We start from the raw sequence: 18350 nt of genomic DNA, 5'->3' as shown, positions 1-18350 counted from the left end.
GCAGCAGCATCCTGAAGTCCCAGAACTTACATCCAGCATGTATTACTGAGAGGGACATGCGAGAAGAGTCTGAAACTAGGAGCAGCAAACTGCATATCAGGGGGTCTGAAAATAAATTAAGGAATAGAGATTGCAGCCTGAAACTTAGTGCAAGTTTTCTAACTCAAGTTAACCACTGAGATATGTAAAAATACGTTTTTCTATGTAAAAGGTGTCCATAGCATTTAATAAAGATGAATTTTGGCATGAACAGTGGTTTGAATCATGAGCTTGTTTGCTTTATAGTTGTTCTTTGAGTGCTCTGAAGGAAAACTCCGACATCTATCCGGGAATATACTATAACTTCATCTCCCAAGTCTTCAGGAGAGCCCAGGTGTGACATTTTTCGTGGGCAGGTGATAAGAGCTCTATAAGGCGCAATTTAAAGTCCTATTATACGGACTGATATAGGCCGTAAAAATGAGCGCCAATCAACGGGACAATCAACGAGACAGCACCAATCGCAACAATAGCCGTGGCCATATAATGTGCATATTAGCAGCTAAAAGTAAAAGCAGCCAGCAAATGCTATAAAATAGAGAGATACATAAGGAACATTCAATAGATATACAGACCCGAGTGACAAGTGTCCTATCCGCCATACTTGTGTTTACCTATAGTAATAGTCCACATCCAGGAGAAACATCCAGCGCATGCTCACCTACTGTATAATAATAGTCCACATCTAGGAGATACATCCACCTGCTCACCTATAGTAATAGTCCACATCCGTGAGTCACATCCCCATTCTCACCTATAGTAATAGTCCACATCCGTGAGACACATCCTCATGCTCACCTATAGTAATAGACTACATCTATGAGACACATAAATCGCCTGCTCACCTATAGTAATAGTCCACATCTGTAAAAGACATCCCAAGCTCATCTATAGTAACAGTCCACATCTTTAAAAGACATCTCCATGCTTTCCTATAGCAATAGTCCACATCTGTGAGACACAAGCTCATGCTCACCTACTGTAATAGTGTAAAGGATCTGCCAGGCACAGCTTCTGTGTCAACGCCCATAGGTAATCAGTCTGCACCTGCTTCTATGTCTGTGAGACTGACTCCATCTTCCACTACTCAGGATGGCAGGCTTAGGAGTGGGAGAGCCTATCACAGCCTGGCCAGACGGAGCTAGCTCCCGCCCTCTGTCTATTTATACCTGCCTTTCCTGTTCCTCCTTGCTTGTGATTCTTCTCGTTTGGTTTCCTAGCCCTGCTGCAGCTTCTGTACTATTTGACCCTGCTTCATATGACCCTGGCTTACTGACTACTCTCCTGCTCTGCGTTTGGTACCTCGTACACTCCTGGTTTGACTTGTCTTGTTCACTACTCTCCTGCTCTGCGTTTGGTACCTCGTACACTCCTGGTTTGACTCGGCTCGTTCACCACTCTTGTTGTTCACGGTGTTGCCGTGGGCAACTGTCCCTTGCTTCTGTGTACCCTTGTCTGTTTGTCTGTCGTGCACTTATTGAGCGTAGGGACCGTCGCCCAGTTGTACCCAGTCGCCTAGGGCGGGTCGTTGCAAGTAGGCAGGGACTGAGTGGCGGGTAGATTAGGGCTCACTTGTCTGTTTCCCTACCCCCATCATTACAAATAGTCAACATTTATGAGACACATAATCCGCCTGCTCACCTATAGTAATAGTCCACATCTTTAAGACACATCCCCGTGTTCACCTATAGTAATAGTCCACATCTTGGAAACACATAAACCGCCTGCTCACCTATAGCAATAATCCACATCTGTAAAAGACATACCATGCTCACCTATAGTAATAGTACGCATCTGTAAAACACATCCCCATGCTCATCTATAGTAAAAGTCCACATCTAGGAGACACATCCCCAAGCTCGCTAAGGCTGTGTTCACACAGAGTTTTTTGCAGGAGGAAAATTCCTCCTGCAAAAACTGCTCCAGTAGGTTTTTTCACAGTGGTTTGACAAAAACTCGTCAAAACACTCGTCAAGGTTTTTTTTTTCCTCTTTCTGACTGATTGAAATGGGGTTTTGGAGGCGGAAACCACCTCAAGATGGGTCATGACGCTTCTTTTTACCGCGACGCGTTTTTTTTACTCGCGGTAAAAAAACTCGTCCAACTCCCATTGAAATCAATGGGAGGCATTTTTGGGCAGTTTTTGAGGATTTTTTTGGCCGGTTTCCGCGTCAAAAAACTAGTCAAAAAGTTCAGTGTGAACAGGGCCTTAGAGTAATAGTGTGTGCAATTTTACAATAAAGTTAATGGTGAAGTGAAAACTTATAAACTCCTACAAATTTTCCCTTGATCCCTTTTTGCTTGACCTGTGATTTTATTGTTGTAGTGTGAATGGATACCACATGTATCAATCACTCTGCTTTGCCTCAGCCATTCCAACAAACAGATTTTAGAAGCCTACATTCGGGTTACCATATGAATTATTGTACAAATGACAACACATCTATACAGTGTCAGTATTTCTAGTGTCTGCGCTGCATCACTCCCTTACACCATCAGTTGTACATAGAGCAAAAAATAGATTTCAGTGTTATGCTGGATTAGATTTGTAGCAGTGAGTGTGGAAATTTCAGCATACAAGGTTGATTGAGAGCAGAGATTAATGTGCAGGCAATGTGCAAGGTTTGTGTGAGAGAGGAGAATGGAAAGCGTCTGGATTCATGCTTTGTAATGCAGAAGTAGGGAGAATTATGAGGACTAGTTTCCAGTGAAAAGCACTACAGAGGCGGAATGTACCAAGAGTAACATTACACTCTGCCTGCAACTCTACAATGGTTGTCAGTGTCTAAACTGTAAGGTAGTGGCGGATACGCTAAGTAAAAGTACACAGCGTATCCACCCTGGAGCCCACAGGGAATTCCGTCCGGAAAACCGCACCAAATTGTGGTGCCGTTTTTCAGGCAGAATGTCCTCTGCGGAAAACAGCAGGTTAAAAAGAAAAAAAAAGTTATACTTCCCCGTAGTCATGGCGATGCCTCCCTCTGGCGTCCTGCAACCCGCCCTCCTGGGATGACGTTTCATCCCATGTGACCGTTGCAGTCTATGATTCGCTGCAGCAGTCACATGGGATAAAATGTCATCCCAGGAGGCCGGCTGCAGAACTTCAGGTAAGTATAACCTTTTTTTTGTGAGTTGCGATTTTTGCGGCGGAATCGCAACTTTTCCTCCGCAAAAACCGCAACATCTGCTATTTCTTGTGGGTTTTACCTACGTGTGAACATAACCTTAGAATATCACTGTGAGATCAGTTCAACCGAACCATCACATAAGATTAAAGGGGGACTCCAACAAAAATTATTGTAATTTTTCCAGTAGGGAGACCTTGAGATATGGTTGAAATATGTTGGAGTTACTGTACAGTAGCAGTGACATGTTCTGCAGGCTCTACATTCCCTGCAAGTGCAGCTAGCCTGTGATGATACACAACGCCACCACTTCTGATGCGAAGTAGTAAAGAGAGCATGATGGCTGTCGTTCCTCAGCACTGGAGGAAAGACATTTAGATGAGTGCCTATTGTACCTATGGATTGGGCAGAGGCTTGTAAATAACTTACCTCTCCATGATCCAGCGCTGCCTCATAGGTCTGGCACACACACCAAAAAGTGTAAAGGAGGGCCCCAGTTATAGTAATTAGTAATTATATAATAATTAGCTAGCTTTATGTTTACCTCCTGAATTCTTCTCCAGCTTGAATTTGACTCCCCTTTAGTCTGGTCCCTTTTGTGCTCTGGTCAACTTAACATTAAATGGTCAACTCTGTGTTTGGACAATGGTTTTCGTTTGCTACCCAAATTGGTACCATTTTGCCAACCTCACTTGTCCCTGACTTTGATACCATCTTCAGATTTTGTGCAGTGTTTGACCTCTCTTCTGTTAACCTGGCTTGATGACTATGCTCACCACCCTAGTACCTGCGGGATAACACTTGCTCTGGTTAGTGACTTTCCACTTCGGTCAAGTTCTACAATATTATTAAGGGGATTAGCTTGGGGTAACCGCCTCACACTCAAGCCCTTTGACAAGCAGAGTACTGGTGACCCTAACAAAAGTCTGTAGAAAAAGGGGAAAAGAGTAGGATCCATTGAGCTTTTTCCTTAAATGTCTTTAAGACCAGAAGCTTTACAATACCTATGACAAAACAGAAATGGAGCAAGTCCAAATGTTAAACGCAAGTATATGTTTTTGTCTAAAATGGTGAATGAACAAAGCCTCAGAACATCTGCCTGCAAACATGAGCATCACAACTTTGTGCTGCCACCACAACTCCGCTCATGGATCCCAAGGTTCAGCTTTCTGACCATTTCTCAGAGAATAGTAAGGAGTTTGTCTCCATTCCTGAAAATCTCTTCAAAATCTGACCTTAGTCCTTGAGAACTAAACAGCAAAGAGTTGGATTTGATATCTCCCTGCTGCAAAATGATCCTCAGACTTGAGCCTTCAATTTATATGTAGACAACCCTGCCTGATTCAAAGTGGAGTGATTCAATGTTAAAGGTTGAGGTAGGTGCAGTCGTGTCTTAGAATTTCAAAACACTCACTAAGCTGCCTCCCTGTACAGTCTTCTCCCATAAGTTCTCCTAGGTGAAGAAGAAAAATGATGATATAGGAAACAGCTAATTTGTTAGCCATTAAATTGGCATTTGAGGATTGGTGACAGTTTCTTGAGGAGGCAGAACATCTGGTTATTGTGCTTATTGATCACAGAAATGTAATGTACATAGAGTCTGCTAACCAACACAGCACTTGACTGGCTTGATAGGCAGTGTTCTTTTTCAATTTTATAAAATACATAATTTCATAAACTACAGTCAGAGTATATTACAAATATATCTGCTTCAGATACGTTGTCATGCAGATTTGAGTCGGATCATGGGTATAAGAAGTCACATATTCTTTAAAGGTTAAACATAGCAGCTCTAGATCCAGCACTGTCAAATTTTAAGAGCTCAGTACCATCCACACTACCCTCTACTTTAGTTCAGGGTTCTGCAGGAATTGCATGTTTTGTGTCACGTTGGGCTCGTGGACTCACTGGGCCATACCGCCTTGGCGGTATGGCAGCTGGCCAACAGGGTGCAGGTCACAGTTCACAGTTCGTATAAGGTACCTGTGGCAACTCGGACAGCAAGGCAGGCTCGGCTGGGACTAGGCAGCGGGTAGATGAGCAGCAGGACAGGCGTAGATACAACACAGCACGACTACAGCACAGCATGGCACTAGAACAGGATAGCATGGGATACGGGATACAGGAACAGGGATCACTGGAACTGGAAACCACTAGGAGACAATTTGCTTAGACAAACTAGGATATGACAAACAATGCTCAGGCATCGAAGCAAGGGGCTGTGCCCCTCTTATAGTCCAGGGCACTCATCTCATGGGCTGATTAAAACATTATAGTACGGTGCACGCGCTGCCCCATTAAAAGCGAGCACGAGCGTGCGCCCGCACCCTACGGGAGGCCGAGGTGAGTGGAAGTGAGCGTTGGCCCCAGTCTCCTGAGGAGAAGACTGGGGCCAGCGCTCGCAGACCCATGGCTGCGGCCGTCAGGGGGAGAGTGAACCTGACGGACTGCAGCCACGGACATGACAGTTTGTTATTGCCAGGTTCCCAAGGTTGGACTAAAACTAGCAAGCTGTTGTTCTGTTCTTTTTGGTGTGCTTCTTATCTCAAAGACATCAAAGCTTATGTTAATGCATGTGATAATGCATAATGATAATGCATGTGCAACCATTGCCTATAACTAAGGAACCATGGACCAACCTGATTCAGTGGGCACTGCTCTGGGCCTCATGCAGGCTGGTAGGAAGTGCTGGGTGATGCATGTGCCGATCTCCTGACTTCTCAACTCTAACTATATAACCTACAAACATATAAAGCAACATCATATAGTTAAATACAAATGACTTTATTATTAATTTATTATTACATTAAACATAATTGAAGAATGTATCATAATAATTTACAAATACCAACACTAGATGGGGATGAGAAATAAGTCCCGTACTCACAGCTAAAAACGATAGTACAAAAAGGCAAAAAGTGTCTGCTGCAAAATTAGTGATGGTACAAAAAAAAATGGCAAAACCGCTGAGTCGCGGAAAAACACATTTTTTTGCGTAAAAAAATTAGCATTTTGAACGTGTGAATCCAGCCTAAGCGTTTTTTTTACTTGGTCCAATTTGCCAGATTATACAGAGAATAAGCCTGACAAAATGACCCTGCGGTCATGCTCACACGGCACTTGAAATACGCCTGCAAACATCTTCCCGTTGATTTCAATAGGAAATATTCTGTGTAGCTCATTCGAGGAATTTTTTCCGCTACTGAATTAAAAACCGCCTCGTAAAAATAAGCTTTGCAAAAAAGAAGTGACATGTCAGTTCTTGAAGCGTTTTACAATCTGATTTTTTCCCATTTCTTAGACGTGATGTCTTTCTCACATTAAAGCGATCCTCCAGTCCTGGAACAACATTTTAAATATGATGGTGTATATAGAGTAATATTGTCCCCCAATGCCGTGGATCCGCCTTTTTAGGGTCCCTTCTGTGCTGCTCATAATGGCTGCAATGCGTCTTAGACTACCAGTCTGAGACACTCCCACTGTTCTCGGATTGGCCAGAGCTGCCCACCTGAGCAGTGAGAGAAGTGCTGTGGCCATTTTGAGACAACACAGAGGGTATCCTAAAACGGCAGATCCACAGCAGAGGGGGTCAACTGGAGGGCACCAGGTAATATTAGTCCATATAGCCCATCACATTTATAATTTTGTCCTGAGACCGGGTCGCTTATAGGATCACGTACACGGTTTTCATGCAGTTTTTGTGGCAGATTTTGGCTCAGTTTTTTTAGACAAAGCCAGAAGGGGATCCAAAATGAAGAAAGGTATAAAGGAAAGACTGATGGATCTCCTTTCTTTTCTGTCCACTCCTGTGTTTGGCTAAAAAAACAACTGAGCCAAAAACTGCATCAAAACTGTGTATGTGATCCTGGCCCTATAGGAAATCCAGCATGTTTGTAATATACCCGTATTGCGTTTTTTTGGGGGTTTTTTTCTGTTTATTTTTTATTATTATGTACAGTGTAGAGTGAAAATATCCATCATAGACCACCCCTTTTAGTTTTCAGCCGCCAGCAGATTTTGCCAGGGAAAGCCACGGCTGGCCAGATAAATGACTGCCCAAGAAATACATCTACCATAAAGATAATTTAGTATTAGCAAAAGCCCCTTTACCTATAATGTTTGTCTATACTTCAGGTTTATGTTACCTACTGTCATTCTATTTATTTATTTTTGCCCTTGGCAGATCTGTGATAATTCTCTAATGTAGAATATAACTTGCTTTCCGATGTCATATAATTCCATAAAAAAAGCGAACAACTGAGTGTGGGAACCATGATCTTTCCTTTACTCCTCACATTCAATCACTTTCTCGCTCCTGTCATTTTCACCTCAAAAACATTTCCAGAATCCGCCCTTTTCTTACTGAGGAAACAGCCAAAACTCTCATTGTTGCTCTGATTCACTCTCATCTTGACTACTGTAACTCATTACTAGTCGGTCTTCCCCTCACCAAACTCTCCTGTCACGAAGCGGGTTAGTGGACCCACTAGGCCGTACTGCCGCAGCGGGGAGGTAGCTGGCCAAACAACAGGACACCCCAGAAATACAATGTCCCGCACAAGGGTACCTGAATAGTCCAGATGGTGGCCGCAGCTCTGGCACAGATGAGATGGGTGCAGCAGATGGCGCCAAACGTGGCGGATGACACAGGAGCCGCAAGTTGCGCCAGACGTGGCGGATTCCTCCGGATGTGGCAGATAACACAGGACGTGGTGGATTCCTCCGGACGTGGCGGATTCCTCCGGACATGGCAGATGACACAGGACATACTGGGAAAACTAACAACGCTCAGGCATCGAACTAGGGGGCTGGACCCCTCTTATAGCCCAGGGTACTCACGGGTCAAAGGTCGTTCAAGATGTCCGGTGCGCGCGCTGCCCCTTTAAGAGCGGGGACGAGCGTGCGCGCGCACCCTGCGGGCTCCGGCGGAGGTGAGTGGATGCAAGCGCTGGCGTCTCCTGAGGAGGAGGCTGGGGCCAGCGCTTGCCGACTCGTGGCTGCGGCTGTCAGCGGGAGGCTGGAGCTGACAGCCCGCAGCCACGGACATTACAGTATCCCCCCTCTTACGCCCCCTCTTCTTGGGACCGGAGCGAGAGAGAAACTTCTTTAGAAGAGTAGGGGCATTGAGGTTCTCCTCTGGCTCCCAGGACCTCTCTTCGGGACCAAACCCCCTCCAATCCACCAAATACAAGGTCTTTCCTCTCACTCTCTTGGTGTCCAAGATCTCTTTTACCTCAAAGATGTCCGAGGAGCCGCTGGGAGCAACCGCAGGGCTGGGAGTCTTGGAGTAACGGTTTAGGATCACAGGCTTCAGGAGGGAGACGTGGAAGGAGTTGGGAATCCTGAGGGTAGAAGGCAGCCGAAGCTTGTAGGCGACAGGGTTGATCTGCTGCAGGACCTTGAATGGTCCAAGGAACCTGGGAGCGAACTTGTATGAGGGCATCTTCAAGCGAATGTTCCGAGAGGACAGCCAGACTTTAGTCCCCGGAAGATACTGAGGCGGCTCTCTTCTCTTAGTATCTGCCTTTTGCTTCATGCGATCTACTGCCAGCAAAATAGAGGACCGGGTCTGTTGCCAGATTTGCAGGAAGTCCCCATAGTCAGAGTCAAGATAGGCAGAGACTTGATGCGTCCTGTCGCCGGATACCAGGGTCACAGGAATAGTCAGTTTGGAAGCGAATCCTCTGTTAGATTCTGTTCCACCTAGTGTTGCCTCTCCAACCAATCCTAGGCAATGGGGTCTCTCTGGCCTCTGGGGGCACAGACGCACAATATGGCCTCCATGGCCGCAATACAAACAAAGTCCAGAAGTGCGTCTGTGTTGTTTCTCCTGGGTAGACAATTTAACATAGTTACTCTGCATCAGGTACTCTGGTGGGACGACTGAGGAGGATTGCGGGACAGCAGAATCCAGCCTAGGAAGTTCTCTCTCCCGGAGAACCTCTTGGGAACGTTCCCGGATCCTCATGTCGACACGGGAGGCGAGTAGGATAAGATCGTCCAGGGTAGATGGCAGATCGCGAGCAGCCAGCTCGTCCTTGATCCCTGAAGACAGTCCCTGCCAGAATCTAGCCACCAAAGCCTCGTTGTTCCAGGTCAATTCAGCAGCCAGGATACGGAACTGAATGGCATACTCGCCCACGCAGAGGTCTCCCTGGTGTAGGGTCAGCAAGGATGCAGCAGCCGAAGAAACTCTCCCAGGTTCCTCAAAGATCGAGCGGAAGGTCCGTAAGAAGCACTGCAAGTCCCGGGTCTCAGGTCCATGATGTTCCCACAGAGAATTGGCCCATGCCAGGGCTTTGCTGGAAAGGAGAGAGATGATAAAGGCGATCCGGACGTCATCCGAGCAGAAGGACCTGGCATGTAGTCTGAAATGGATCAGGCACTGATTCAAAAATCCCCTGCAGGACCTCGGATCTCCGTCATAGCGTGGAGGTAGCGGCAAGAAACACAGGGGGTTGGTACCAGTACAGACAGGAGGTGTAGCAGGCGGAACCGCAGGAACGGGTGCGGTGATGACTGTGGACGGAGCAAGCAGCCGATGGGCTAGGGCGTTCACCGACAGGAGGAGCTGGTCTTGTCGTGACTGGAGATCCTCCATCTCAGCCAGCATGGCTTGTGTAGTCAACGTCTAAGGTTGACCAGCGGGGTCCATGGCCTGAGCGTACTGTCACGAAGCGGGTTAGTGGACCCACTAGGCCGTACCGCCGCAGCGGGGAGGCAGCTGGCCAAACAACAGGACACCTCAGAAATACAATGTCCCGCACAAGGGTACCTGAATAGTCCAGATGGTGGCCGCAGCTCTGGCACAGATGAGATGGGTGCAGCAGATGGCGCCAAACGTGGCGGATGACACAGGAGCCGCAAGTTGCGCCAGACGTGGCGGATTCCTCCGGATGTGGCAGATAACACAGGACGTGGTGGATTCCTCCGGACGTGGCAGATTCCTCCGGACGTGGCAGATGACACAGGACGTGGCGGATTCCTCCGGACGTGGCAGATGACACAGGACGTGGCAGATTCCTCTGGACGTGGCAGATGACACAGGACGTGGCACGACTAGATACTAGGGCAAATCACGGGAAACAGGAACGGGGAACAAGGTACGGGTAACAACAGGAATGGGAAACACTAAGGGACCATTTGCAAGACAGACTGGGAAATCTAACAACGCTCAGGCATCGAACTAGGGGGCTGGACCCCTCTTATAGCCCAGGGTACTCACGGGTCAAAGGTGCGCGCGCTGCCCCTTTAAGAGCGGGGACGAGCGTGCGTGCACAGCCTGCGGGCTCCGGCGGAGGTGAGTGGATGCAAGCGCTGGCGTCTCCTGAGGAGGAGGCTGGGGCCAGCGCTTGCCGACTCGTGGCTGCGGCTGTCAGCGGGAGGCTGGAGCTGACAGCCCGCAGCCACGGACATTACATCTCCCTTCTCCAATCTATCCTCAATGCAGCAGCCAGGCTCATATTTATGACCAACCGCTACACCAACGCCTCTAATCTGTGCCAGTCACTGCACTGGTTGCCCATCCCCTTCAGAATAAAATTCAAACTTATTACTCTCCCCCACAAAGCTCTCCACAGTGCTGCACCTCCTTACATCTCCTCCCTCATCTCTGTCTACCACCCTACTCGGGCTCTACGTTCTGCCAACGACCTTACATTAAAATCCTCCATAATCCGAACCTCCCACTCGTCTCCAAGATTTTTCTCGTGCTGCACCAGTCCTCTGGAATGCGCTACCCCAGACAATCAGATTAATTCCCAATATCCACAGTTTTAAACGTGCCCTGAAAACACATCTATTTAGACAGGCCTATAACATTCCCTAATCTGACTCCTTTCCATAGCCCTCCTTTTTAGATTAGTCATCAGAATAAGATTCCCTCACACTCCTCCCAGTGGCGTAACTACCGCTATAGCAGCCATAGCGGCTGCTACGGGGCCCGCGGCATGAGGGGGCCCGTGTCGCCTGCCGGCACGGGCCCCCACCATGGCCGGAGGCTCCGCTAGCAGCCGCTATGGCTGCTACAGCGCGACGCCACTGAACACTACGGCAGAGCAGGGAGGTATCTCCCTGCTCTGCCATTAAACAAAAAACATGTATCCCCTATCCACAGGATAGGGGATACATGTGTGATCGCTGGCATTGATAGGGAGAACGGGGGACTGAAAGTCCCCTGACGTTCTCCATCGCAAACCTCGGACTTCCGGGGTCTGTGTCGGCAGCTCCGTAGAAATGAATGGAGCGCATGCGTGACCAGCGCTCCTTTCATTTTTATTGAGCTGCGCAGACGCCGGAAGTCAGAGGTGAGTGATGGAGAACTTCAGGGGACTTTCTGTCCCCCGTTCTCCCTATCAGTGCCAGCGATCACACATGTATCCCCTGTCCTGTAGATAGGGGATACATGTCTTTTGTCTTTTCAAACTGTAGGTCACATTTTTTTGGGGGGTTGGGGCTGTATGACGTTCCCTACAGGGGGGGGGGGCTGTATAGCGTTCCCTGCAGGGGGGTCTGTATGGCGTTCCCTACAGGGGGTGGCTGTATGGCGTTCCCTACAGACCCCTCCCTGTAGGGAACGCCATACAGAGCCCCTGTAGATAACGCCATACAGACCCCCCTGTAGGGAACGCCATACAGTCCCCCCTGTAGATAACGCCATACAGTCCCCCTGTAGATAACGCCATACAGTCCCCCTGTAGATAACGCCATACAGCCCCCCCTGTAGATAACGCCATACAGCCCCCTGTAGATAGCGCCATACAGCACCCCCTGTAGATAGCGCCATACAGTCCCACCCTGTAGATAACGCCATACAGCCCCCTCTGTAGATAGCGCCATACAGTCCCCCCTGTAGATAACGCCATATAGCACCCTCTGTAGATAGCGCCATACAGTCCCCCATGTAGATAACGCCATACAGCACCCTCTGTAGATAGCGCCATACAGTCCCCCCTGTAGATAACGCCATACAGCCCCCTCTGTAGATATCTACAGAGGGGGCTGTATGGCGTTATCTACAGAGGGGGCTGTATGGCGTTATCTACAGGGGGGGCTGTAAAAAAGGCACTATCTACAAGGGGGGGGGGTTGTGTGACACCCAGGGGAGGGGGGGCCCCAGTCAAAAGTTTGCTATTGGGCCCAGTCTTTCCTAGTTACGCCCCTGACTCCTCCTCTTCATGTCCGTCATACACGGATACTGGCTGGTGACCGGCTCATGCAGCTTTATGTTACCACCCCATGTGTATAAAACTGGCTGGACTATTGTCCAGAACAGACACTGTTACACTTTATGTCTCCTTTATTTCCTCATAGATTGTAAGCTCTTGCGAGCTGGGTCCTCACTCCTCAGGTTTGAAATGTAAATTAACTTTGTCACTATGTAATGTCTGATATTTTTTGTTTCATGTTCCCTCTAAATTGTAAAGTGCTGCGTAATATGTTGGCGCTATATAAATAAAGATTATTATTATTATTATTATAATGGACCAGGTATACTACGGTTTAAAGGATCGGGCATACTACGGTTTAAAATAATACCACAGCACGCCCTGGAATCTCCATTCACTACAACAGCAACCAAAACGCACCACAACACAAGTGTGGGAATGTACTCTAAGGCCATGATCAGACATGGTATATGTGATGCAGATTCCACATGGAAATTCTGCAACAAAGTACATTACATTCTAAGTGAATGGGATTTTACAAAAAACCCTTCACACTCAGAAAAAAAAATATCTGTTTTGATTATAGAGGATACTGCAAATTTTCAAATCTGCAGCATGCCCTATATGCTGTGGATTTCTTCTGGATTTGCAGATTTCTTGGATTTCACTCTTAGCAATGCAATTGTGAAATCTGCGTCATATCTGCTGCAAAATTTATCATGGATCCATTTCAGAAATTTGACCCCTTGTCTGAACGAACACAAGCCCAATAAGGAATCACAGCTCTTGCACACGACCGTGAATGACGGTCCGAGTGTCGGTTGGATTTCCCAGCCTGACCGCGGTACAGGTAAAAGAACCCCTGCCATCGTAGACATTTTATGATGCTAAGAGTCCCTGCCTCCCCGTGGAACTGCTGTTCCGTAGTGTATCATTTTGTTCACAGCAGTTCCATGGGGAAGCAGGGTCTCCTAGCATCATAAAATATCTATGATGCCAGGAGTCCCATTCACCTTACCACGGACGGGCCGGGAAATCCGGCTGACACACGGACCGTTTTTCACGGCCCGAACTCGATCGTATGCAGGAGGTGTCTTTGATCTTGCATTTTAGGGAATTGCTGATAATGACATGTACTTCCCTGATGTGATAGTGGTTGTAAAGGAGACACTTCACTTTTTAAGTAAAAACCCAAACACTTTGGTAACACAAGTCTATACATGTATTGGGTTTGTATAACATAAAGGTGATATAGGTGATACTATTTTTATGGCTCTTGTGCTTGTTCGGGGTCTCACTTTGCAGTGTATAGTATTCTCTAGGACTGGAGTCGCGCACGTTCTGTCTTGTATAAGACGTGGTTACATTCAATGAGAATACTTGATGTCTCCATTTCACTGTGCACTGTGGATTTCATCATTGCCAGTTCTGCCAACATGGGTATGCAGCTAAGACCAGTAAAATGGTTCCACCGATTGTACGATTTCACATGACTACAATGACCAGCTTTTCAAGATAACGTTTTCTGTCTGTGCAGTATGCATTAGGAACATTTTATATAAAGCTGATATATATTTTTTTAACATGCATTGAATTTACTCCACAAATTGCAATTGAAAACATATGGACATTGATGAGGGAAATCATTAGCAACACATGCCAAAATGATTTAAATATGGAAAATGTATTGTTTGAATCTCCGAAGTTTACATTTTTTTAAAATGTATTTGGGTTATAAGTGAGTCTGATTGTTTCAATTACAGAAGTCTGCAACCATTGAGATAGAAGTGCTGTAAGGAGCAGGATATTTTTTACATTATTTCAGAGTTGAATATGAAGATATTTTTATGTATAAGACATTTTATATAGCGGCAACAATTTCTGCAGAGTTGTGCAGAGATTGTAATCCCTTACATCAATTTCTTCCCCCAGTGGCGCTCATAATCTAGATTTATTTTCTCATTCACGCATCCGAGGTACAATTTCATACAAAAGTATATTTTTATGTATGCGAGGGGAAATTAAAGTACCTGGAGGAAATCCACATTAACATAAGAACATACTAACTCCAGGCATAAGTTATCCTTGAACCTAGGATTCCAGTTCTGTAAGACAACGTGTAGTTTATACTGAGCCTCCGTGCTGCCAAAGAAATCAGACTAATAACTTCATATGGCATTTGGGGCTCAAGAGATTAAGGCTGGGTTCCCACGTAGCGTAAATGGTGCAGAATTTTCACAACGGAATTCCACAGCATTTACAGTAGCAGAAAAGTGGAATTTACAGTAGCAGCAAGCATGCCCACACTGCGGGAAAAAAACCGCAGCGTAAACGTCAATGTCAATTTATGCTGCGTCTTCGTTCATTTTCTGTCAACAGAAAGCCAAGTGTTGTGACTTTTGCGGCGGAATGGCATGCTTACCCAGGACCTTCTCCTTTATGCTGCAGGCCGGCCTCCTGGCATGACGTTTCACCCCATGTGACTGCTGCAGCCAATCAGAGGCTGAAGCATCACGTGGCCTGCAACGTCATCTTAGGAGGCCGGACTACGCTCAGAAGAGAGGGGAAGTATGAATGTTTTTTTGTGTCTCCAGTGCTGCGTTCCGCATTTGAAATTCATTCTGAAAAAATGTTTTTTTTAGGACGGAAGGTGCTGTGGGTTCCAGGTCAGATACGCTGCTGAGTTTTTACGCAGCGTATCCGACCTGTGGAAACCCGGCCTTAGGGTTCAGTCAGGGCCGATTCTAGCTCTTCTGCTGCCTGATTGACATCCCCCTGACAGCTCTACATCACTAGCAGCCTCACAAAAAAAAATCATACCACCCATTATCTCGCTACAGACCATACAGTGGCTACAGTGCTGGTTAGAGGCAGAATAAACATTTACATTGTGTGACTCACAGGTGATGTCTTCTCAGATTCAATTAAAATTGTGGCGGTGGCTGTTCTTTGTCATATTTCACACCCAAATGTGGCACATTTTTGATCATGATGTTGCATTTTGTTTTAGGCATATTAAAGAACAGATGTTTGCACCTCATTTGACACTTTTCAAAGTGTCTAGAAAAGAGAATGGCTTAGTCAAAGGGCTGTGGCTTAAAATGTGCCAAAATTGTGCCAAAATTAACTTACTAATTTATTAATGCTGTATAAGATTTAGACAATGTAAACTTAGACCAGGCAGTCAGAAGATGCAACAAATTAATCACAGTGGCGCACGCTGTATGATAAATTCGATTCATATTGCTAAATTTGTTAGACACAAATTACTCTTATACCACTTATTAGTTGGCCTAGTTAATGCCAGTTTTTGGTGGCAAAATTTTGGTGCATGTCGACACATTTGACCCACGACCACTTTCCACTAGAGCAAAATCCCTTTCTCTCAAAGCCAAGCCTCCTTGTCGGTCGAGGTGACATTTTTTTTCTAAAACAATTAATAAATGTGGCGCAGAATTCTGCCGCATTTTGAATAGTAAATCTGCCCCACTGAGTGTCTATTGGTACCTTGGCCACGCAACTCCTGAGTGACTTCAGCTATTTTAAATTTCCACTCTGTATTTATTTAACTAATTTCCTTTTCTGTTTTGATACAAATCCACATGTTTAGATACATGTGGATACAAATTATAATTTTTTTTACTTGGAAGAGAAACTATAGAAAGAATACACAGCAAGTATTTACAAGGCTTTTACTTTTCACTTTTATCACATATCCAAACAGCAGGGGATATTACTAATTCTGGGATAGTGGGTGGCGATATGCAAATGGTTCCAACCATGCATACAGGGCCGCTGGTGAATAGCAATGTTTTATTCTAGGTACAATTTGCAAAAAGCTACTTTGGGCTTGTTAGCCTTCATCACTAGTACAGGATAATAACCTGCAGAGTTAGGGTGTGGAGGATTAAGGGTAAATTCATAAGGTGGGTTTTAACAGGCAGAATTCAGAATATGATTTTTTATGCTTTTTTTTTTGCGTTTTTTTGCCATTGAATCCAATGCAAAAACTGCGGGCAAAATACGCAGCAAAAAAATGCTTCAAATGAGTGCTGCAGGTGGAAAGAACCCTGTAGATACCGCTCGAAAAAAGAGCATGCCACATTTTTCCCACGAGCGCCCAGAAGTCGCCGAGAAAAAAAAAGCTTCTGCCGCCGGTTGAAATCAATGGGGGGGGGGGTATTTGGGGTGCTTCCTGGCACTGATTGCGAAACGTTTTCCGCGTCAAAATCAGTGCACAAAGACGCCGTGTGAACTACCCCTTAAAAGGGAATATACACAATTTCTTTTAGTGTACCAGTGCATCTTTTTTAACTAGTTTGCTACAATGTAGACCAATATGTCTCCATACAGACTACAACCAATCTGTGTGTAGTCCAGGGTGGTAACTAGGAAAGACTGGGCCCCATAGCAAACTTTTGACTGGCCCCCCCTCCCCTAGGTGTCACACACAGCCCCGCAGGTAGATAGTGCCCCCTGTATATAGTGCCCCTGTAGATTGTGTCATACAGCTCCCTCTGTATATTCTGCCATACAGACCCCTGTAAACAGGGCTATACAGCCCCCTTGTAGACAGTGCTATACAGCCCCCCTGTAGATAGCGCCATACAGCCCCCTGTAATTAGTGCCATACAGCTCCCTGTAGACATCGCCATACCGCCCCTCTGTAGATGGTGTCATACAGCCCCCCTCTAAATAGCGCCATACAGCCCCCCCTGTAGATAGCACCATACGGCCCCCTGTAGATAGCGCCATATGGCCCACCTGTAGATAGCGCCATGCGGCCCCCCTGTAGATAATGCCATATGGCACCCCCCTTAGATAGCGCGATACGCACCTGTAGATAGCGCCATATGGTCCCCCTGTAGATGGCACCATACATCCCCCCTGTAGATAGCGCCATACGGCCCCTCCTGTAGATAGCACCATACGGCCCCTTCAGTAGATGGGGACATACTGCCCCCCAGTCGATAGCGCCATATGCCCCCTTTAGATAGCGCCATACGCCCCCCAGTAGATAGCGCCATACGGCCCCCCAGTAGATAGCGCCATACAGCCCCCAGTAGACAGTGGTCTCCCAGTAGATAGCGCCAAAGGGCCCCCCATAGATAGCACCATATGGCCCCCGTAGATAGCGCCATATGACCCCCTTTTTAGATGGCGCCATATGGCCCCCCGTAGATAGCACCATACGCCCCCCTATATATAGCACCGTACGCCCCCCTCCGTAGATAGTGCCATATGGCGTCCCTATAGATAGCGCCATACAGCCCCCTTGTAGATAGCGCCTTATGGCCCCCCAGTAGATAGCGCCATACGGCCCCCTGTAGATAGCACCATACAGCCCCCCCAGCAGATAGTGCCATACAGCCCCACCAGTAGATAGCGCCATACGACCCCCCATAGATAGTGCCATACGCCCCTCCGTAGATAGCGGCATATGGCTTCCTACATAGATAGCACCATACGACCGCCGTAGATAGCACCATACGGTCCCCCTGTAGATAGTGCCATCAACAACCCCTGTATATAGCGCCATACAGCTCCCCTGCTGTAGATAGTGCCAAACAGCCCCCTGCTGTAGATAGCATCATATGTCGACCCCCCTCCACTTGATAGCACCATATACCGACGCCCCTCCCATAGATAGCGCTATATAGCGACCTCCCCTCCTGTAGATAGCGCCATATTGCGACCCCTCCTCCTGTAAATAGCGCCATATAGCGAACCCAAACAAATAAAACTTCATAATCACCTAGGCCCCGTTCCCGCGATGAACGAAGCGAATCAACGCCGACTGGATCCTTGCATAGGCTGTCATCCAGTGAAAGTGGCCTGTAGCCTAGTAAATGGCAGAATAGGGAGCTACCTCCCTGCTCTGCCATAACGCTCAATAGTATCTACATCCTAAGGACGCAGATACTATTGAACAGCGGTAGTTACGCCACTGGTGTAGTCTGACCCTGCGGTTATAATCTCTTTCTTTTGTCCTTTACTTTTTGCCAACTTCTCAAATGTA

The sequence above is a fragment of the Rhinoderma darwinii genome, chromosome 12 (assembly GCF_050947455.1).
Source record: "Rhinoderma darwinii isolate aRhiDar2 chromosome 12, aRhiDar2.hap1, whole genome shotgun sequence".
Classification (NCBI taxonomy): Eukaryota; Metazoa; Chordata; class Amphibia; order Anura; family Rhinodermatidae; genus Rhinoderma; species Rhinoderma darwinii.
Note: the sequence above shows the minus strand (reverse complement) of the source record.